This window comes from Lithobates pipiens, unplaced genomic scaffold (assembly GCF_037356315.1).
Source record: "Lithobates pipiens isolate NorthernLeopardFrog02 unplaced genomic scaffold, aLitPip1_a1.2 Scaffold_27, whole genome shotgun sequence".
In the NCBI taxonomy this organism is placed as follows: Eukaryota; Metazoa; Chordata; class Amphibia; order Anura; family Ranidae; genus Lithobates; species Lithobates pipiens.
In genome coordinates this window covers 170393545-170417298 of record NW_027507788.1, presented here as the reverse complement: position 1 = coordinate 170417298, position 23754 = coordinate 170393545, and positions in this window count along the sequence as shown.

Below are 23754 nucleotides of genomic sequence, written 5' to 3'. Positions count from 1 at the left end.
AATCACTGCTCTATGGGGTCACTCATTTGTGCAATATTTTCTCTAATGGGAGGTTAAACAAATTTTCGGATTACTAAAGAGGTCTTATCTCCCTAATTCGATGCAGTTGTATTATGTACAGCTCCACCATGCGGTAAGGGCACAGGGAGGGTCTGATCTCTGGATATAATCACCTACCCCAGTGCTTAATTACATGTTTGAGGAGAGGTGGTCACCCATAAAGGATTTATATCACAGTGCTACTCTATGCTATTGAACAGCTTCCTCCGAGATCACCATATTGGTGGGAGACGGACATAGGGGGGCCTGCAAGTTAATATTATGGCACTGGACTTCCACTGACCATCCCACATTGAAGGAGTAGATAGCCCAAATGGGAAATACCCTTCGACTGGAAAAATATATTTTTCAGCATAGAGGTAGCTTTGGTATATTTGATAAGCTATGGGCCCCCTGGTTGGACACACCAAGCCTAGCATGGCGTCTTTGGGCAAAGGGTTATATATACCCGATTTGCATGTAAATGTTTTTTTTGGGGGCTTTTGAGAGTTGATCATTATACCCTGGCGTTTAATGCCATGTTGAACGTTGTCAAATTGTCCAACAAAGCTTTATTTGCAATAAAAAAAAAATGATGCCATGTTACCACAATTTAATTCAAGCTTCATTAAATACAGGTTTTGAATTTTGAATGCACTTGAGTTATAGCACACTACCAAAGAAAATGAACCATTCATCAGCATACTGACTGACATATTTGTCCCAGTCCCTAAGACATCATAATCTCTGCCCATTGCCCACACTTGACATGTCCACTTTCTGAGTAGCCATACCCAGACCAGACCCTCTTTCTGGCATTATCCCACCCCTAAATTTGTGGGAACCACCTACTTGTGGCTGTAATCCCCCCAGTTTATATCGTTTTTTTGTGCTACTTCATATGCTCAGTAACTCAAATAAAGGTAATACTATGATTCCAGCACAGATCATTTTCAGGACAAAGGTCTAAAATGCGGGACTGTCCCAATAAATACAGTATAGATGGAATCTATGTGTGCTTTAAAAATGTATTTCAATAAGTTTTTGTTGAGTATAAAAGGGGGGGTACAGTAAGGTTACATGTAAGGTATAACATAGAGACAGTACATGCCTATGGATCACTGTACAAGAAGTGAGTAATAATTGAAACAATGGTATAAACAAAAGTATAAATCAACAGATGAACAAGCATACACTAGAGTTACATCAGTTGCACAAATGAGCGGGTAAGGAGATGTCAGTGTGTCTGGTTTTAAGTGTACTGTGGTACATTCGCAGCCGATTAAAAAGTGAATGGTGGGCACCCTTAGGCTCAGTTTACACTTGGAGGTGGAAAAAACAGGTGGTTCAGTGGCATTTTTATCACCCCCCCCCCCTAAGCTGCAAAGGCAACCGGGGTATACACATGCTGTGGTTGCAAAACTTTGCACCACAGAATGGTAAAAATGATCCCTCACCTGCCGAAAGTGACCCTTTCAAGTCAATGGGGCTGCATTGCAACTGCCCCACAACCAATTGCAATGCGCGCGGTTGCAGCACTGTGGTGTGGGCTTCTAGAGGTTAAAACAGGCAGTTAGAAGGTGACATATCATCCCCTCAACACCCATCAATGCTTGTAAAAAGGAGCCCTTAGTGCAATGAGTGTTAACATTTAAATACTGCACACTAAAGCCAGTCATAGAACGATTACAATTCCTGCCAAACCAGACAAATTTCAATCCATGTATAGGCAGGCTGGTTGTACTGAAGTCAATCTATGACACACTTACATTCAAAAAGTGCAATGACTAGCATGAAGTGCAGAGGAAAGCCACGAGGATGGTATACCAACATGCGTACTTAAAGGCTAAGTTCACCCCTTTTTTTTATATTCCAGTTACTCTATGTACCAATATAGCATTAATGGACTTCTTTTGCAAAAATAAAACAGCTTTCCATTTATTCTACACATACTTACCTCACTGGCTTCATGGCTGTTTAAAAACATTTCTCCATTACTTCTGCCTTACTTCCTGAACAGACTTTAGGTCATGACACAGGAAGAAGTTACCAGCTGAGGGTAGATGATGCAGGGTGTGTGCTAATGAGATCAGCTGGTCAACTCCTTCCTGTGTCATGACCTAAAGTCTGTCCAGGAAGTAAGGCAGAAGTAATTGAGCAGTGTGTTTAAACATCCATGAAGACAGTGAGGTAAGCGTGTGAAGCTTTGCAGAAGGAAAAAAAGGGAACATTGCTGCTGTCAGAAGAGAGCCTTGTGTTTGTTTACTTACACAGGGTTCTCTTCGGTAATGTCCGAAGCTGATCGTTGGGTGTCGGCGACCAATCAGCAGCTGGCACCCACTGATTGTTTCATGCTGCAGTCAATCGCAGCACAGTCAGGGCAGCAGGAGACGTGTGGGTGCACTCCATACCCTGCAGCGAGGATCACGTACTAGGTACATGATCCTGTGCAGGAGAGCCACCTTGCCACCATATATATACAGTGTAAAGTCAACAAGCGGTTAAAGTGGTTGTAAACTTTTGCAGACCACTTTTACCTACAGGTAAGCCTGTAATAAGGCTTATTTCCAGGTATTGGAAATATCTCCTAAACTTGCACTTGCACGATTTAGGAGATATTTACCATATACACTGGTGCCGATGTCATCAGCACATGCACACTACAGAAAGGGCATGATCGTATAGGGTCTGTGCCGTGACCGCAACTCCGGTCAGTCACAAAGCCAGAATCCGTGGCCCTGGAAGGAAGAGTGGTGAAAATGGATGCTCCCTGCATCGGGGACATCACGGGCTTCGTTTGCAGGTAAGTGGCAAATAATGGGGTAGTATCTAATGCATACTAGCCCATTATGCTTTTACTTTGCAGTGGAATAAAGAGGAAGTAAAATCCATCAAGGTTTACTTCCTCTTTAAAGTGGTTGTAAAATCTGAAGGTTTTTTACCCTAATGTATTCTCTGCATTAAGGGAAAAGGCCTTTTAGGTGCAGATCCCCCATCCCCAAATACTTACTTAAACTGATCTTAGTCCAACACTGTGCAAAAGAGCAGTGGCGCTCTCCCTTCTCACTGGACTCTCATGTTTTCTCTCATTTTTGACATCTGACGAACTTCGTCGGATTAACCTTTGAGAGATCGATTTGGGGTGTCCATCCACCATTAGAGCCGCCAGTCTGGAATCAGGGATTCTGACCAAAGTTGACATGGATCCAATCCATACCTTGGGGGATACCACCAAGCTGGGCATTCACCATGCTTGGCTACCACAGCCTCTCAAGCTCGCATGATGCATTGCCGTATCAGAATATGTGTCCACCACTCATGGTAAGAGTACCCATCCTCTTGTCTGTATGTTGTAGCAGTTTGATGCAGGAGCCACTGTGATTGCAAATTGGTACTGGAAAATAAAGCCCTCTAAAGTGGACTGATACCAGTGGACATTTGTTTCTGACCTATAGTCACTGTTGTGGTCTTTTTTTCCCCCTTTCTTTTACATGATTAAGAACTTGTTATTTTTTTATATTCCTATTCACCATTTTTTAGCGCTACACTTTATTTTTGAATTAAATAGCACATGTGGCCACTAGATGGAGCAGAGTATCATCGGACCTAGCGCCACCTAGTGGTCTAATGCAGCATTATCTGTTTAAAATCAATGATTTACAGCCGCTGGGAGTGGGTGTAGAACATCCCGCTGCTGCTTCTGGCATATGCCATACGGGTTAAAGGGGCGTCGGGGCTAACAATCGCTACCTCACAGCATGCGTTAAAATAAAACAAGTGATTACATGTTATTTATTTTTCACCAGGCAGATTTTCTTTAAAAGATACAAAAAACATCCTCACATTTCCCTGAAGCCATGCAGACCTTTCCCCTCTCCTTTATATTTCTAGACGCTCTATTGAATTTTTTTGGATCTCCATATGGTACAAATTGCATTCATGTATTCAAAAGAAAAAGGAAAGGGCTGCATGGAATTGAGAAAATGTAGGTATGTTTGTAGTTTGTTTCATTATATACAATAAAAGGATCTTTTTTTAAATCAGTCTGGTAGGGAATAAATAACATGTAATCAGTGTTTGTTGGAATGCATGCTGTGATGTAGTGATTGTTAAAGGTGTAAAAGAGTATTTTCTATGGTGATGAAATAATAACAATACACCTTCACACCCGCAGCAAACAATATCTCAGTTTTCCTGGAAGCGTGGAAGGATACAACGTTTTATATCAAATTACTGATTTCACCATCTGTGAAATTTGAATACAGAAAATCACAATTTCTATCATTAAGCTGCTTTAGGTGATATACGAAAAAATTATACTTTATTTATTGTATTAATTATAGTGTATTTATTGTTTTTTTTATATAATTAAAGATAATTAGGTTAATAAGAGATTGTTTTGGTAGAACAGATCTAGGATAGTTGAAAGGAGTTTCTGTAACCCTCAGTATCTATTTAAAGCACATTGCACACTTAAAGCTAAGCTATGGTAACTACACAAAATCTACTCTTTTATTGGGGACTCCCCTGTACTGCAAGGCTTAAAGTGGTATTAAAGGATATGTAAATGTTTGTTTAAAATAATAATAAAATAAAAAAATGTCATATTTACCTCCTCTGTGCAGTTGGTTTTGCACAGAGTGGCCCGATCCTCCTCTTCTGCGGTCCCTCAGCGGCGCTCCTAGCTCCACCTCTTCTCGAGTGCCCCGTTGGAGAGACGTTTTTCCTCGGGGCACTGGTGCGGGCGCGCTCCCGTGTCCTGCTGCTGCGTCCGTTGACACAGACAGCAGGACTTGGCTCCGCCCCCTGGCTCCCGTGCCATTGGATTTGATTGAGCAATGGCTGCGCTGCTATCAAGCTATCCAATCAGGACCCGAGACACCGACTGGAGCTGGTGTGCTCGTCCCTGTCGCTGGAAAGATCGGATTCAGGTAAGTAAAAGGGGGGCTCTGGGGGGATGTTGCATCACAAGAGGTTTTTTCACCTTCATGCATAGACTGCATGAAGGTGAAAAACCTTAAGGGTTTACAACCCCTTTAAAACTCCATGGGCCTTTTCCCTATAACCCTGGCCCGGTGGTTGTGGGGATGTGGGGGGCGACTTATCGGAGTATGAAAGCCCTCTTTAACAAGAAGGCCTCCAGATCCTGGATCCCCTCCATGTGAATGAATAGGGCACATAGAACCCCTACTCATTCGCCCAAAAAATGTATCAAAAGTAAAGAAAAGCACAGAGACAGTTTTTGACAAGTCCTTTATTAATAAATAAATAAATGTCCCCCAAAGTAGATCCAACGTCAATCACGTTGAACACTGACCTGCACTAAAAAAAACGTTGCTTGCCAAACACGGGCGCTCCCTTCTCCTGTAACTTGGTGAATGACAGGTAAACATGGAGGCTGGTCACCCGTGAGGAGGAACCTCACCTTCCCCAAAGCACCCCTTCTATATTGAGGGCATGTGGCCTTGTATGGTTTAGAAGGGGGGGCCCTCTCTTGTCCCCCCTCTTTCCTTTTTTTTGCAAAATCGTTTTTATTGAGTTTTTTAATAGTACAGAAAATCGCCCACACACGGGCCAACAGTACCCACACAGGGGCAAACACTCTGATGCGGCTACAGACCGCAGCAAAACACATCAGGTAACACAACATATTCGGTCTTCCTCTGAAGCAGCAACAGGCCTCAGTCCCCCCTCTTTCTTGGTCTGCATGTTCGGATAAGGGTCTTTTAATTCTCTTTTTAACCAGCACTTGTTTCATTTACATTCTGCTGGCAGAAGAGCCTGCTATGGATTGGGGGGGAGGAGGGGGGTAGGCGCCACACAGTTTTTTCTAACTTTTTATTTTTTTAAAACCAGCAATTGTTTTGTTTACATTCTGCTGACAGCGGGGAATCCTGCTGACAGCAGATGAGTCATCGTTCTTAAAGTCGCGCAGCTGCTCACTCCTTAATAACCGGCTCTTCTCAATGATTTCCAAATGAAATGAAACAAATGCTAAAGATACAAAATTAATACGGTAAATGAATTGGTTCCATTAACAAATCAGAAATTCAATTCTTCAGTTAACAAATGAATCACAAAATTAAATGAATTTTTCAAGCATGCATATGTCTAATTTGTAGTTAAGCTTACCCCTGCACCCTTACATCCCTAGCATTTAACTGTTGCAATGCAGGGGGAGCAGGTTACTAAACCCACAACAGTAAAAACAGTCTGTATGTGCATTAAAGCATGCTGGGTTTACTCACTGTGGATCCTTAGGGGTTAATACTCCACATTGTGTAAAAAGGCTGCTTGATCCTGTATGCACAGATCCTCCTCTTCTTCCACTGAATCCAAAATAGGTCCAGATAAGGCAGAGTTGCTGGAGTCAGGCTGCAAGTGTTTAGTTGAATGTGTGTGTGTTTTTTTTTTCTTAGAAGAGTGCATGTGATCGGCATAGGGCCAATCGGTACTGACCAGACAGTGGGTCAGGGGTCCTGCATCCTGATAGGGCAGCCAGTGCAGTATGAAATCTTCTCTTAACCAGACACTTATAGAAGTCACAAGACTACTATATACTGCTGAAGAGAAAATGTATTTAGGTTATATTTACTAAAATAATAGCATTTCCATGTTCTGTTTACTGTGGGGGGCCAGATTAAGTGAATACAGGCTCCTGGGTTTATTAACACTTTAAAGTGGTTGTAAACCCTTACAACACACTTTGACCTACAGGTAAGCCTAGATTAAGGCTTACTTGTAGGTCCAAGAAATATCTCCTAAACCTACATGGTTTAGGAGATATTTGCCGAAAGACAGGCACCGCTGTTTACGGCGCATACGCCGTAGACAGCGGCGCACAGGCGCACTGAGCGCGCCGCGGTCAACGGCGATATGCCGCGAGTGGCGGCTCCCATGCACGGGAGTGACGTCATCGCGGCTTCGCCGAATGACAGCGGCGGAGCGGCAAGACCCACCGAGAAGATGAATGCGCCGGACTACAGGGGGCAGCGGTGACTTCGCTGGCTCCTGTGTCAGGTAAGTGACACATAATGGACTACTATGCAATGCAATGCTTTACATTTGCAGGGAATGAAAGAGGAAGTAAACCCATCAGGGTTTACTTCCTCTTTAAAGCCTGAGGCCGCGTACACACGGGCGGATTGTCTGCCCAACTTAGTCCGCTGAACCGTGTTTCAGCGGACAATCCGCTCGTGTGTGGGCTTCAGCGGACTTTTTCAGCGGACAGTCTGACGGACTTTGTCTTTCGGAATTTCCGTAATTTTGTCCGTCCAAACTTGGTTTTGTCCGTTCAAACTTGGTTTCAGCGGACAGTCCGCTCGTGTGTAGGCAAGTTGGACGGACTAAGTATGGCGCATGCTCAGAAAGGATTTACATGGCCGAAGGTTGCATTGCAGTGTATTGGACGTCGTTTTTCTAGTCCCGTCGTACGTGCTGTACACGTCATCGCGCAAGTTTTCAGCGGACTGTCTGTTCATCGTGTGTGGTCAAGTCCGTTCATTCGAAAGTTGAACGGACTGTCTGTCGGATTGTCTGACGAACTTAGTTGGGCAGACAATCCGCCCGTGTGTACGTGGCCTAAGTTTTGTCACCTCTTATCCCAGCTAGCGGTCTCCAAAGTGGTGCCAGCAGCAGGAAAGAAGAGATCTTCAGGTCAGTGTGAAGCAATACACCGGGCATAATAGTATAGGGCTGCTTTCACACTGATGTCCTGCGGGGTTGCTGCGCTTCTACTAGAATAGACTTCTATTATATCTATTGGTGCACTTTCTGAATGCAGACTTTTGGTGCACTTCCAGGGAGTACACCACACCTGCAGAATATAATAGTAGTCTACGGCAAAGCACAACTAGCCCAGGAAATTTGCAGATGCACAGCGCTGCACTTGCGGTACAGGTAAACTGCAGAACATCAGTGTGAAAGCAACCTTATATGGGGCTCAGAACAGTAATTTGGGAGAGGTGATAAAACCCCATAGTTAAAGTGTTGTGAACCTATTTATATAAGACTATGCCAGTGCCTCTATTAGAACCTGGCATAGCACACTATGTAAGTTTTATTTTTGTTTTTTTCTTAAACAAGCATTGTAAATACCAAAATAAAGCTGCCTTCAGGCTGGTCACGTGACTAGAGGCCGCTTTACAGCTCTGATGGATAGCTTCTGCGGGAGGGGCCGTGATCTCCCTCTGATGTCAGCCAGGGAGATCACATGGCTGATTGTCTCCTCCCACAGAAGCCCTTTTCGTAAATCGTCCGCAAGTCACGTGACCGGCCTGAAGACAGCTCAAAATCAGTATTTAGAACGCTTGTTTTTTAAAACAACTTACATAGTGTGCTATACCAGGCTCTAATGGGGGGGGGGGGGTGGAGACAGAGAGGGAACTGACAGGCAGGAAGCAGGTGGTGAGGGGGGAGATATGAGAGCAGAGGGGACAGCAGCATAGGACAGAGGGATGTACTCTGACCACGGTGGTCAGGGCTCAGCAGCCCTGATTTTCGTGGTCAGCACAGAGAGGGCATATGGGAAGTACAGATTCAGGGAGGGTTTTTTTTTACAGTTTAGAGGGGAGCAGATTACACAGCACAAGCACTGTGTTGTGTAATCTGCTTTAAAGGACCAGGATGTGTATTTTTTTTTTTGGGTTAACAAACACTTTAAGATGTGTTTTTACCACCCCCACAAGTGCACCCCTTTAGCTGTAGTGGCCAGGGGTGTAAACATGTCACAGCTGCAGCAGGAGTTATGCGCCCTGTCAGGATTGGTGGGTGTAGCACATAGATACATAGTTGCATATTAGGTAAGGCCAAAAAAAGACACAAGTCCACCAATCCAACCTATCTGTATGATTATATATCAGTGTTACATTGTATATCCCTGTATGTTGTGGTCGTTCAGGTGCTTATCTAATAGTTTCTTGAAACTATCGTTGCTCCCCGCTGAGACCACCGCCTGTGGAAGGGAATGCCACATCCTTGCCGCTCTTACAGTAAAGAACCCTCAATGTAGTTTAAGGTTACACCTCTTTTCTTCTCATTTTAATGAGTGGCCACGAGTCTTGTTAAACTCCCTTCCGCGAAAAAGTTTTATCCCTATTATGGGGTCACCAGCATGGTATTTATAAATTGAAATCATATCCCCTCTCAAGTGTCTCTTCTCCAGAAAGAATAAGTTCAGTGTTCGCAACCTTTCCTCATAACTAATATCCTCCAGACCCTTTATTAGCTTAGTTGCCCTTCTTTGTACTCGCTCCATTTCCAGTACATCCTTCCTGAGGACTGGTGCCCAGACCTAGACAGTATACTCCAGGTGCGGCCAGACCAGAGTCTTGTAGAGCGGGAGAATTATTGTTTTATCTCTGGAGTTGATCCCCTTTTTAATGCATGTCAATATTCTGTTTGCTTTGTTAGCAGCAGCTTGGCATTGCATGCCATTGCTGAGCCTATCATCTACTAGGACCCCCAGGTCCTTTTCCATCCTATATCCCCCAGAGGTTCTCCCATCAGTGTATAGATTGCATTCATATTTTTACCACCCAAATACATTATTTTACATTTTTCTACATTAAACTTAATTTGCCATGTAGTTGCCCATCCCATTAATTTGTTCAGATCTTCTTGCAAGGTTTCCACATCCTGCGGAGAAGTTATTGCCCTGCTTAGCTTAGTATTGTCCACAGATACAGAGATTGAACTGTTTACCACATCCTCCAGATTGTTTATGAACAAATTAAATAGGATCGGTCCCAGCACAGAACCCTAGGGGACCCCACTACCCGCCCCTTACCATTCCGAGTACTGCCCATTTATCACCACCCTCTGAACTCGCCCTTGTAGCCAGTTTTCAATCCATGTACTCACCCCTATGGTCCATGACAACGGAATAGGTCTCGATTGGCAGGCGGTAGCACCCACCAAAAGCAACAGGGGGTTAAATTCCTGCTGTGCCATGTATACACTTTTTGGCTGCTGCCTGAGCAGCTACAGGGGTTAGGGATTGGGGGCGGTAAAACCGACATGTGAATGAGCCCTAAGGGTGCAGCTGCTGAAAGCAACTAAGAGCTCATTCACAAGTGCAGCAGGCACGGCTGCTCCTCTGACAAGCGATCCAACTGTGTTTGACAGGTGGTGAGGAGGCAACATGTTGTAGACACGTGCAATTCCTTTCGTTCCAAATTCGTTTCTTAACAAATTTCAACAAGTTCACCCGCAACTCGATGGTACACCAATATGGAAGGTTCCCCAGTAATGGGAGTTCAAAGTTCCAAAGTTGGTTCAACTGGAGCTCAACTTTGAACGGTCATAGTTCCCAAACCATAGATGATATTGACTCACTTTCTTCGGTTCCATGTATTTGGGGGTCTTGGAAGTATGCCTGCAAAGTTTGGGGCCCATGGGACCTAAAACTGGGGAGCAATCAGGTCCCAAACCTGGCCAGTTTTCACATAGGCACCAATGTTAAAATTAGATGTCCTGGGGTACCGTCTTTGGGGAGTCAGTACAGGTCGGCCTTAGGTTATTGGGGCTCCAAATTTGCACCATAGGTGCTGAAGAGTCTCTCCTACAAGTGTGCAACGTTTTGGCTGGTTTTCACCACGTTGTTCCCCAGAAACAGGAGCTCAAAGTCAGTCACTTTGATCACATTTTTGCTCCAAGCTGGCCAGAGATCTGTCTGGCATGCCCCCCCCCCCCCCGAGGGGGGGTGTGCTGGGTGGGGGGGGCATGCGAATGAACAAAAACACGTTTAACAAATTTTTTGACAAATATTCGTAAATTTTAAATATTCAAAAATCCGTAAATTCGAAAATCTGAAATAATAACTATTAATTATAGGTATTGGAATTTCCTTTCAAATTTGGCTGTGAATCTAATGAATAGGAATTTATCCAAAGTTATGAACTATCCGAAATAATGAATGCCATAACTAAACGAATGGAACGTAACAAATTAATAATAATAAATAACAATAATAATAAAAACGTATTATTATTAATATGTTCCGTTCCATTTGTTTAGATGTGGCATTCATTATTTCGGAGAATTCGCAACTTTGGATAAATTTGATTTACTAACAGCCAAATTTGAAAGGAAATTCCAATACCTATAATTTAATAGTAATAAACGAAAAAATAAAATAAAAAATGAATGAATGAAACGAAAAAAAATTTTTTTTTGGGCAGTGCACATGTCTAATATGTTGCCTCCTCACCACCTGATTTAAATCCATGATTGCCATGCAATGCATGTGATTGTGACACGGTAGTACAGCAAGTAGAGGTTTAAATCAGGTGGGAGGAGGTGACACTGTGCCCGGTGATCTTTGACTTCTCCCATGTTGTTCAGGTAGATCTCCACCTCTTTAAGGAGGAACTGCAGTCTGCTCACATAATTTGTAATAAAAACATATTTGCCTTTCTGAAGCTTCCCTACAACCACTTTGCATATTATTTTATATATACTATGATTCTGTACTTGCCAAATATGCTGCAGAATTCTCCCTCCACTAAGTCTGGCTGCAATCGTTTTAACTGTGGGCAGCTGAAGCTGCTGCCTGTTCACTTCCTGGATTTACACCGACAAAGATGCACACCTCCAGCTCTGCAGCTCTCATTGGCCCTCTTATGACTCAACCCCCATTCCTGTCAAACTCTCATGAGCGTGAGAGAGAGAGCTGTGAATGATGTCATAAACCTAGGCTTTTTCCAGACAAGAAACAGGAAGTGGGCTGTATAAGGTATTTACTGGCAGAAAAAAAAAGTTTTACTATCCAAAGTTAAAACAACAAGGGCAGAAGATTTAATAGATGGAAAGATGAAAAAATGACTGAAGGTCCGCTTTAAAGTGGTTGTAAACCCACATGAAAAAAAAAAAAATACCTGCAAGACAAAGGCATAATGAGTTAGTATGCATTGCATACTAGCTCATTATGTAATACTCACCTGAGATTGAAGCCCCCGCTGCGGTGCCCGTACACAGCACCCTCCGGCGACATTTCTCCCGGAGTTACTTCTGGGTATTGCGGCTCCAGCGCTGTGATTGGCTGGAGCCGCGATTACATCACATTACATAAACCCACTTTTTTTTTTCAAACTAACAGCTGCAAGACAAAGGCATAATGAGCTAGTATGCATAGCATGCTAGCTCATTATGTAATACTCACCTGAGATCGAAGCCCTCGCTGTGGCCCCCATACCCCCTCCGGCAGCCAACATCACTCCTGGGGGTTACTTCTGGGTGCCGCAGCTCCGGATTGGCTGGAGCCGCAATGACGTCACTCCAAGGCATGCATGCGGGAGCCGCCGGTAACAGCACACTCACTGAAGCAAACAGCACGTGCGCTCCATTGCTTCAGTGTGCATGTGCCAATGATTTCGGAATATGCAGATACAGGGGATATCTGCACGGTTTAGGAGATATCCGGGGTAGCTACAAGTAAGCATTATTATAGGTTTACCTGTAGCAAAAAGTGCATTATAAGGATTTACAACCACTTTAAGGTTGCCTACCCCTGCTCTACAGGCTGCCATCAGAAAACTACAGGAGGGGGCGAAGACAAGACCAGTCACCCTGAGAGAAAGCAGCAGTGAGCCGTCTTTATTACAGGAAGCTCCTGCACAGAGGGAATGAAGGCCTCTTGAGCCCCTAGGGAAAGAGAGCCTTGACTGATGGGGGGCATGGCTAGGTGCATGACCAGGGGAACGATTGGTTGAGACATATGGGATGGGTTGGGCCTGAGCTCAGGGAACGTGTGCCCCAGGGAATTCTGGGTCTTTCGGAAAAGTGGGTTGGAAGAGCTACCCACACTCCCACCCACCTTTTTCCTATGTTATGGTATGTCATAGCTTGCTGCGGTTTTCTTGACCTTGGCAGCAGTTACAGTTGCTGTAATGGGCTATGCCCTTGATGGAAAATTGGAAGTAGGCTGTCTGTCCAGCACTCATGGTAAGGACAGGCCTCTCTTCCCTCTTTTTGTTAAGTGCTCACAATACAACTGTGACTGGCACTGGTTAAATATGTTCACATGTTATGTGTTGGAATTTAACCCTTTCATGACTAAGCATATTTTTGACATTTGGTGTTTACAAGTTAAAATCCATATTTTTTGCTAGAAAATTACTTGGAATTATATATATATATATATATATTTTTTTTTTAGCAGAGACTCTAGAGAATAAAATGGTGATTGCTACACTATTTTATGTCACACGGTATTTGTGCAGCGATGTTTTAAATGCAACTTTTTGGGAAAAGGGACACTTTCCTGAATTTTAAAAAAAACGAAACAGTAAAATTAGCCCAATTTTTTTGCATAATGTGAAAGATGTTACGCCGAGTAAATAGATACCAAACATGTCATACTTTATAATTGCACGCATTCGTGGAATGACGACAAACTACGGTACCTAAAAATCTCAATAGCCGACGCTTCAAAAAAAAATTCCGGTTACCAGGTTAGAGTTACAGAGGAGGTCTAGTGCTAGAATTATTACTCTCGCTCTGATGATCACGGCGATACCTCACATGTGTAATTTTAACACCGTTTACATATGCGGTTGCGACTTCCATATGCGCTTTCTTGGCTGCGTGAGCTTGCGGCGACGGGGCGCTTTAAAAATGATTTTTATTATTATTTATTTTAAAATTAATAAATTGCTTTTAAAAAAAAAATAAACATTTTTGATTACTTTTATTGCTGTCACAAGGAATGTAAACATCCCTTGTGACAGTAATAGGTGGTGGCAGATACTCTTTATGGAGGGATGGGGGGGTCTAAAAGACCCCCCCATCCCTCCTTTACATTTCAAAGTATTCAGATCGCCATTTTCGGCGATTCTGAATACTGTATTTTTTTTAAAACCGACGCCATTGGCAGCCAAGTAAACAGGAAGTGACGTCATGACGTTGATTCCGTGTTTACGATTAGGAGACTAGAATGAAGCCGCTTACGGCTTCAAGCCAGTCTCTCCCTAGCCGCCATATGCAGCGGATGTTCGATCGGGGCTACCGATTGAACGGGAGCCCTGGTAAGAGCGGTGGGAGGCGGCGGGAGGGGGGATGTCCCCTCCCGCTCCTCCGGCATAACAGCCGAGCGGCTTTTAGCTGCATCGGTTGTTATTGCTGGAAAGCCAATCACTGGCTCTGAAAAACGGTACCAGGATGATGCCTGCAGGTGCGGGCATCATCCGGGTATGACCCCCTGAAAGCCGAGTACGCACGTCTGCATATGCTCGGCGGGAAGGGCTGTGGCCTTGCCCTTTCCAACATAATGGTTTTAAGTGTCTTATTTAATGGGGTAAAGGGCAAGGGTGGTGGGGGATTTTGATCCCCTTTGTGTTACGGTAATTGGGACCTAGGCCCATTGCGCCTCAGCAGTCAAGTCTCACATTGCATTACTGCACAGATCTGGAAGAAATACACGAAGTACACCGAGAGTCAAAGCAGTACTTAGACAATATTGTTTTTTCCCGGAGTTCAGCTTTAATGATAAATAGTAATTGTAAAAAGGTTTCTTTATTTCTTCTATGACTCATTATTGACACCCCTTCCTGCCCCTCTCTGTTAGCTCTAGTGTGTATATTGGATTAAACAAGTAACATAAGATTATTACATGACTTGATATGTTAATAAGAGAGAAGAATGTTCCCGGCAGACAATTTAATTAAACTGTGAGGATCGTCTGTTTTCTGTTCTAAGTGAAATGTTTCCTTTTAAAGTAAAGTAGAACTATGCAGAGAAATCGCTGTTAACCTAACAGAATGTAAAATCTCAGCAGTCATTATCAGGGAAATGTTGATACAAGAATTACACAGAATTAGAGATAAAAACACAAGAAGAAGCAGCAGAGCACCCGGCACAGTGTAATAATCCTCTTTATTGAAAAGGAAAAACTGCCAACTGCCATTTTAGAAGCCTCTAATGACAGACATATAGGTGGGGTTCACCGGCTCCTGCGTCTGGCGCTCACGGCCCCTGGTGTCAATCTCAGGTAGGGATGGAGTCTGAGGCTGTAGACTCAGGCCGGGTTCACATTAGTTGCGGCTGCGGCTCACAGCAGGGGGTCTGGAGCATCCCTGTACACTGATTCGGGCCCGATATTTTTGCCTGGATTCGCACCTGAAACTGAGCCAAAGACGCACAGGACCATTCTTCAATTCAGACCGTGTCCGCCCCCGGAGGTGTGTGAGCCGGCTCCATTCAGAGTCGGTGTTCTGCCGAGAAGTGCCCGGCTATGGAATAGTGCCCGTGTGGAACTGCGCATGCACCGCACGGAGCCGCAGAATAGCTGAGTTTACGATTAGCTGTTGTCTTGCATGGCCAAGGCACGTTCATGTAGGTGAGGGACGGATATTTACATGAAGGGGCGGATATTTCAATGATGGGCAATGCTGGGGCGGCATTTGTATCGCTGGCCAAACAAATCTGTAAAATAAATCTGATATTCATTTTGAACACTTGCGGGGCGTGTTTAGTCAATTGAAGGACAGCTTTTTGTACATTAGATAAAGATTCCTTTAGCAGATTTGTTTGGGCATTGATACAAATGCCCCCCCAGCACAGCCCATCATTGAAATATCCGCCCCCTTCATGTAAATATCCGTCCCTCACCTACATGAACTTGCCTCGGCAATGGGAGACAACAGCTGATCGCAAACTCAGCTGTCTGTGGCTCCGTTCTGCGCATGTGCAGTTCTGGCCGGGCATTTTTCAATAGGGGGCACTTCTCGACAGAACACCGATCACACCAATTCGCATCAGTGTGAACCCAGCCTAAGTCACTTTCTTCTTCCCACATGCAGTCTGCCAGAGGCTCCGCCAACCGGCTTTTGTGGCACTGGCCTCTGACACTAGGGTCCTGTTATCTCACCATTATGGGTGTAGTGAGGCAGTAGTGAGAAGACTTTCTTGTTTTCTTTCTTCCTTGTGGTGTCCATCAGATATTCCACAAACCTCCAGTTATATTACTGATATAATGCCACACACACACACACACACACACACACACACACACACACACACACACACACACACACACACACACACACACACACACACATACTTCAGGAACATTCTGACCAGAGGCTCTGCCCACCTCTGTTTGTGTCACTGCTCTCTGACACTTGCAATACGTTTCAGAAATGTTCACTCAAGCGCTTTGGGTGTAGTAATACAATCGCCCCCTTGCTTTCTCCATCTCACATGGTGTCCTCCAGCGGCTCCACTCACCTCCATATGTGTCTGGTGCTAGCAATGCGTGTTTAGGGTGTAGTGATACAATAGTCTCCTCACTTGTTCCTTCCCACCTGGTGTCTGCCAGAAGCTCTGTCCTCCTCCATTTTTGTCACTTATCTCTGATGATAGTTGTGTCCCTTCACTCATATTGTCATCCAGTTTGTGTCACTGATCATTGATGCTAGGGACATATTTCGGGGGCAGAATGGCACTCATTTCCGGTGTAGTGGTACCATTGCCTCCTTGCCATTCTTCCTCCCATATGATGTTCAAGAAAAAGGCTTTGCCCACCCCCGTTTGACACCGATCTTTGATGCAAGGGATGCGTTTCAGGGATGTTCTCCCATGTGTTTCGAGTGCAGCAATACAATTGCCTCCCCACTTTCTGTCCTGTCCATGTGATGTCCACCAAAGGCTCCACCCACCTCTATTTGTGTCAGGGATCTCTGACACTAGGGAAACATTTTGGGGACATTTTCCAATGGGCTTTGAGTGTAAAGACACAATAGTCTCCCCGCTTTTTTTCCTTGCCATGTCGTGTCTTCCAGAAACTCAGGGCACTACTCTTTATGTGGCTGATCTCTATCGCTAGGTACTCTTAAACGCGCCCATAGCAGCAGAGATCATTGATATAGATGGCAGTGGGTGGAGCCTCTGGCAAATGCCACATAGGAAGGAGAAAGCAAGACTGCAATTGTATCACTACACCTGAAACGCAAAGGAGATTGTCCCTGAAACATATCCCAGGCGTCAGAGATCTGTGACACAAACCATGGTGTATGGAACCTCTGGAGGTGGAGAAAGCGAGGAAGGGATTGTATCACTACAGAGATCACTGATGTAAACTGCAGTGGGCAGAGCCTCTGAAAGATACCACATGGGAATGAGAATGCAAAGAGGCCAATGTACAGTGCCTTGAAAAAGTATTCACACCCCTTGAAATTTTCCACATTTTTGTCATGTTACAACCAAAAAACGTAAATGTATTTTATTGGGATTTTATGTGATATATCAAAACAACGTGCCACATAATTGTGAAGTGGAAGGAAAATGCTAAATGGTTTTCAAATATTTTTACAAATAAATATCTGAAAAGTGTGGCGTGCATTTGTATTAAGCACCTTTAAACTGATACCCCTAACTAACATCTAGTGGAACCAATTGGCTTCAGAAGTCACCTAATTAGTAAATAGAGTCCGTGAAAAAAAGCAAAGGAAGAGGCGCCTCTGGGTGTAGAGATAACATACACTTTAATTATAAAAACGTATTTAATACAGGCAACTCACATTTTGGATGTGATCTATATGAGCATTCACTCACTTTAAAATCATACGAATCTTAACATAATATGGACTCTCATTCATATAATTGGATTTTTGGTTTCAATTGGTGAGAGACTGGTGGACATTGGGAAAAATCTTTGACCCTGTTTTTGCGCATTTGCTTGTGTATAGTAAATAGAGTCCACCTGTGTGTAATTTAATCTGAGTATAAATACAGCTGTTCTGTGAAGCCCTCAGAGGTTTGATAGAAAACCTTAGTGAACAAACAGCATCATGAAGGCCAAGGAATGCACCAGTCAGGTCAGGGATAAAGTTGTGGAGAAGTTTAAAGAAGGGTTAGGTCATAAAAAAAATATCCCAAGCTTTGAACATCTCATGGAGCACTATTCTATCCTCTATCCGTAAATGGAAAGAGTATGGCGCAACTGCAAACCGAAGACATGGACGTCCACCTAAACTGACAGGCCGGTCAAGGAGAACAATAATTAGAGAAACAGTCAGGTGGGAGAATCTGTCTACAGGACAACCTATTAGTTGTGCACTCCACAAATCTGGCCTTTATGGAAGTGTGGCAAGAAGAAAGTCATTGTTGAAAGAAAATCATAAGAAGTCCAGTTTGCAGTTTGTAAGAAGCCATGTGGAGGACACAGCAAACATGTGGAAGAAGGTGCTCTGGTCAGATGAGACCAAAATTGAACTTTTTGGCCTAAAAGCCAATTGCTATATGTGGTGGAAAACTAACACTGCACATCACCCTGAACATACCACCCCCACCATGAAGCATGATGATGGCAGCATCATGTTGTGGGGATGCTTTTCTTCAGCAGGGACAGGGAAGCTGGTCAGAGTTGGTGGGAAGATAGATGAAGTCAAATACAGGGCAATCTGAGAAGAAAACCTGTTAGAGTCTTCAAAAGACTTGAGACTGGGGCAGAGGTTCATCTTCCAGCAGGACAACAACTCTAAACAAAACCAGTGCTACAATGGAATGGTTTAGAATTCAGGGGTCTCAAACTGGCGGCCCTCCAGCTGTTGTGGAACTACAAGTCCCATCATGCCTCTGCCTATGGGAGTCCCACTTAGTTCTGCAACAGCTGGAGGGCCGCCAGTTTGAGACCCCTGGACTTTAGATCAAAGCATATTCATGTGATAGAATGGCCCAGTCAAAGTCCAGACCTAAATCCAGGTGAGAATCTGTGGCAAGACTTGAAAATCGCTGTTCACAGACGCTCTCCATCCAATTTGACAGAGCTTGAGCTATTTTGCAAAAAATGGGCAAAAATGTCACTCTCTAGATGTGCAAAGCTGGTAGAGACATCCCCAAAAATACTTGCACCTGTAATTGCAGTGAAAGGTAGTTCTACAAAGTATTGACTCAGGGGGGCTGAATACAAATGCACGCCACACTTTTCACATATTTATTTGTTAAAAACTTTTCAAAACCATTTATCATTTTCCTTCCACTTAACAATTATGTGCAACTTTGTGTTGGTCTATAACATAAAATCCCAATAAAATACATTTACGTTTTTGGTTGTAGCATGACAAAACGTGGAAAATCTCAAGGGGTGTGAATACTTTTTCAAGGCACTGTATCACTACATGTGAAACATGGGATAAATGACCCTGAAACGCGTCCCTAGCAGAGTTTAAGTATGTAATCTGTAGTGGGAAGAGCCTCTGGAAGACACCACATGGGAATGAGAAAGCAAAGTATAAACTCCACCCCTGCCTGGGACTAATAATGGTGGCCACGAGCGCCAGACACAGAGCCAGTGAACCCTGTACAACTTTTTTATTAAAGAGGATTGCTACACTATGCCGGGGGACTGCTATTTTCATTGCTGAGCTGCCAGGCTGTGTGCATTGGATTCCTCGATGGACCAGATACTTGTTTCGTTACATGGTAATTGCTGGCATACTTTGGCTGCATATTGTTGCTAATTAATTGTAGCAAGGTGTTCAGATCAGTTCCAGCTGATCTTCCCAAAATTAGAGAAGGTTTTATTCTATCAAATGTTCCTGTTGGGTCTTATTATCTTAGTAAGGAGAGAAAACATTAACAGATATAAGCAGCAGGTGGGAAAAAAAAATAGTCTTTATTCAGGTCCAATCACAGTACGATGTGTGCATTGGGTGCAGGTGAACCACACGTGTGTTGGCATGCTGCGTTTTAACCACTTGCAGACCAGGTTTTTTTCTGGCACTTTTTGTTTACAAGTTTAAATCAGTATTTTTTTGCTAGAAAATTACTTACAACCAGCAAACATTATACATTTTTTAGAAGAGAGCCTAGGGAATAAAATGGCGATCGTTACAATTGTATATGTCACACGGTATTTGCGCCGCGGTTTTGGAAATGCAATTTGTAATGAATTAAAAAAAACACAATTTTTTTTGTAAAATGCGAAAGATGATATTACGGCAAGTTAATAGATACCCATTATGTCATGCTTTAAAATTGCCACACTCGTGGAATGGTGACAAACTTCGGTACTTAAAAATCTCAATAGGCGATGCTTTAAATGCCTTTACAGGATACCTGTTTAGATTTACAGAGGAGGTCTTGTGCTAGAATTATTGCCATCACTGTAACATTTGTGGTGATACCTCACATGTGTGGTGCAAATACCATTTACATATGCGTGCACGACTTACGTATGCGTTCACTTCTGCGCGTGAGCACAAAGGGATGGGGGGCGCTTTTTTTATTTTTTTTATTTTACGCTTAATTTTTTAATTTATTTTTACAAGGTCCTTTTCATTTTTTTTTTTCTTTATCACTTTTATTCCTATTACAAGGAATGTAAACATCCCTTGTAATAGAAAAGAAGGATGACAGGTCCTCTTTATGGAGAGATCTGGGATCAAAAAGACCCGAAATCTCTCCTTTACCTTTAAAAGAAAAAGATCAAAAAAAAATTGCATTGCTTTGAAAAAGAAAAATTTTTTATTTGCAGTCTGGACAAGAAGTGACACCATGACATTGAAAAATAGACAAAAAATAAACTCAGCGCTCATTTGAGGAGAGACCCTGGTGGTGTACACAGATCAAATAAATAAGATTAAAAAAAAAGTCTCTCAATAGGAGGGACAAAGTCCATGGCAACAGTCTCTAAGATGGAGGGAGAGGAATCCATGTACTAGCACTAAGGGCAGCCAGTGTAAAGAGCTAGAAGCAGTGTCTGTAATGCAACAAAGGAAAAGAAACCCACCACCCCCAAGTGCAGTATTGCTAAACCTTTTAATAAGTCAAAAGTAAAACTACTCACAAAGGGAGCACATGACATCGCTCTGGTCCTCCAAGGCCATAGAGGTGATCAAAGAGGATCTACTTTGTAATTGCCTCTGGGACTAGCCAGCCGCACAGTCAGATCATTTCTCAGGTGAACCGATGAAAATGGTAAGCCAGAGAAACACTGTCAAGCAGCGGGAGGGGTGTCTCCTCCTACCGCTTCTGAAAGCGTTCCAGTGGTTCATGAGCCACTCAGAACACTTTCATAAGAAAGCCAGCCCCTGGTTGAAAAAACAATACCGGGGTTATGGCTGATATCTTCACCACCCATGATCAGACTTGTGCTGACACGCCCCTCTGAAGAGCCATTTTCTGGGAAGATCGGTGTCCTGATGTTTCTCCACCCGCCCACTTCTCCAAGTCCTTCATGCAGATATATATATATATATATATATATATATATATAGATAGATAGATAGATAGATAGATAGATAGATAGATAGATAGAGATATATATATATATATATATAGATCTATCTATATATATATCACACACACACATACACTGTTTTGTCTTCCATTTCTATATTAAACTGAATGAGTTGTTTTACAAGGTGAGGGTTGTCATATACTTTGGCTTTTCACCGTCTGTTTTAGTCCTTTAAAAACAGCATTGCACACAGTTGCAGTGTGGTTGCAGTGCCCCATTCAGCTGAATGGGTAATGTTCTGTGGACAATACTGCCCTCCGAACATGAAAGGGGGATCATTTTTGCTGGGCCACAGCTGGGGGGGGGGGGGGTTCAGCTGTATTTTTCCTGCCCCCTAAACTGTTAATTGTAAACCTAGCCTTAGTAATTAGTCAAGCTAAAGTGAACACACAAGGCACCAAGACAAGTGCAGCCAAAAAAAAAAAAATCCACACAGTGTCCCTTGTGCTGATTCTTCTTCTGTTGATTGAAATTCTGTTCCATTCATGTACTACAGCTTCTATGATCAAAACAGGATCTCTGAATGGAGTTTCATTCGTAGCTGAAAGATGGAGTGGAGTGGAGCATCTGGATGGAAAGGGTTGGGTATAGTCAATCTCTCCCGATGACAGCCTGTGACATGCCCTTAAGCCAGCCATACACGGAGCACGATCCCTTCATCAATACAGACAGTGTTGATGCGGGAATCCCACCTGCTGGGCCATTGTCTTCTCCCCGAGGGAGGCTGGGGGAAGCCGTCCTCGCTATTGCAGCCAATAGCGGTAATCGCAACAGAATCCAGCAGGCTGATTGCATCAAAGTTGATCGATTGATCAACTTGGTTCATTCCAGCCTGCCCATTAGGGTTAGAATCCTGCTGAACCGGCTGAGATTTGAACCATGGATGGCCGGCCTTAGTTATATTAATCCCCGCCACACCAGAAAATGACAGTGGCAGGGGTGAAGTAGTATGGATGAGAGATTTAAATTATAGGAAGAGGCATCAGCACAAATGACACATCATACTGACTGTAAATGATGTCCCTTGTGCTGTTTCTTTTCTTTTTCACCCTCACTAATTCCAACTACCCCCATTAAACCCACATCATTTAACCCAACTTCCACATCTTTCACCCCGACTGCCGCATCATTCACCTTGCATTCTGCACCAGCTGCTCTCATTCCTTTCCCACCCCCCCCCCCCCCCCACCATCATCCAATCCATCACTCACTACACCCCTCGGCGTCTACTGACCTCCAGCCGCACTTCTGCCATGCCGAGGAAGAGGGGTTGGCACAACCACACATGCTGGTCCAGCACCCTCCACTACTTTAGAAGAAACAGGTTTAGACACAGACTCGACAACCACACTTTCTGACACTGACTGGGGAACCACAGATTGGGGGACACTGACTTCACAGCTGGCCTGACAGACACAGATTCTGATGGGACAGAGACACTAGGATCCCCTGACACAACCTCAGATAACTCAGACTCTTCTCTATCCAGACAGAAGAATTCTCCACTAACTCAGGTTTATTGTGCAAAGCTTCAGGGCACTGACTATAAGGTGACCAACCTTATCACACAAGTTACATTTAATGATCTTACAGTCCCTTGCCAGATGCTCCAGTTCCTCGGGGGTATAGACTCATTCCTAGTCAAGATAGTCATATTCTTTATCAAGGGTTGTCGTGAGATCACCTTGGTGTCAGGGCTGGGCTCAGCCCTTCCTTCTCTGAGCTGCCCGCTCAGCTATTGGCTAAATGCCAGCTCCCATCTCTCTCCACTGTTACTTAGCTGTTGTTGATATCCTGCTCATCAGTCCTGCCTACTTAAGCCGTCCAGTCCAGAGGATCTCTGCCTTCACCTTGGTCTACATCACAAGTAACATCTCCTGCATTCCCGTTTAAAGACTACGTTGCTATATTTCTGACCATCATAACAACTGGTCAGACCTATTACTGTGGGCAGAGTTTGCTGACAACAGTGCCTTGAATTCTGCTTCCCGATTGTCCCCGTTTATGGCGAAATATGGTTTCCAACCCTCCCTGTTGCCTGACTCGTTTGTTCCGCAGAGTATTCCTGTGTTAGAGGAGCATCTCCGTGGTCTTCGTTCCACTTGGGCACAAGTCCAGGAGGCTTTGCGTCATGCTAATGATAGGTACAGACTCCATTCTGACCGCAGACGCCTATCTTCGCCTTCCTACCACATTGGGGACAGGGTCTGGCTGTCATCTCGCAATCTCCGACTTTGTGTTCCCTCACTGAAGTTTGCACCTCGGTTTATTGGGCCTTTCCATATTCTACACAGGATTAACCCAGTGGCTTATACATTAGACCTTCCTTCTAATATGCGTATTTGGAATGTATTGCATGTCTCCTTAATAAAACCTTTGGTCTGTAACTGCTTTACCCCCTTGGTGCCATGTCCTCACCCTGTACAGGGGGAGAACCATGAGTATGAAGTACAGTCCATCATTGAGTCCCGTAGGTT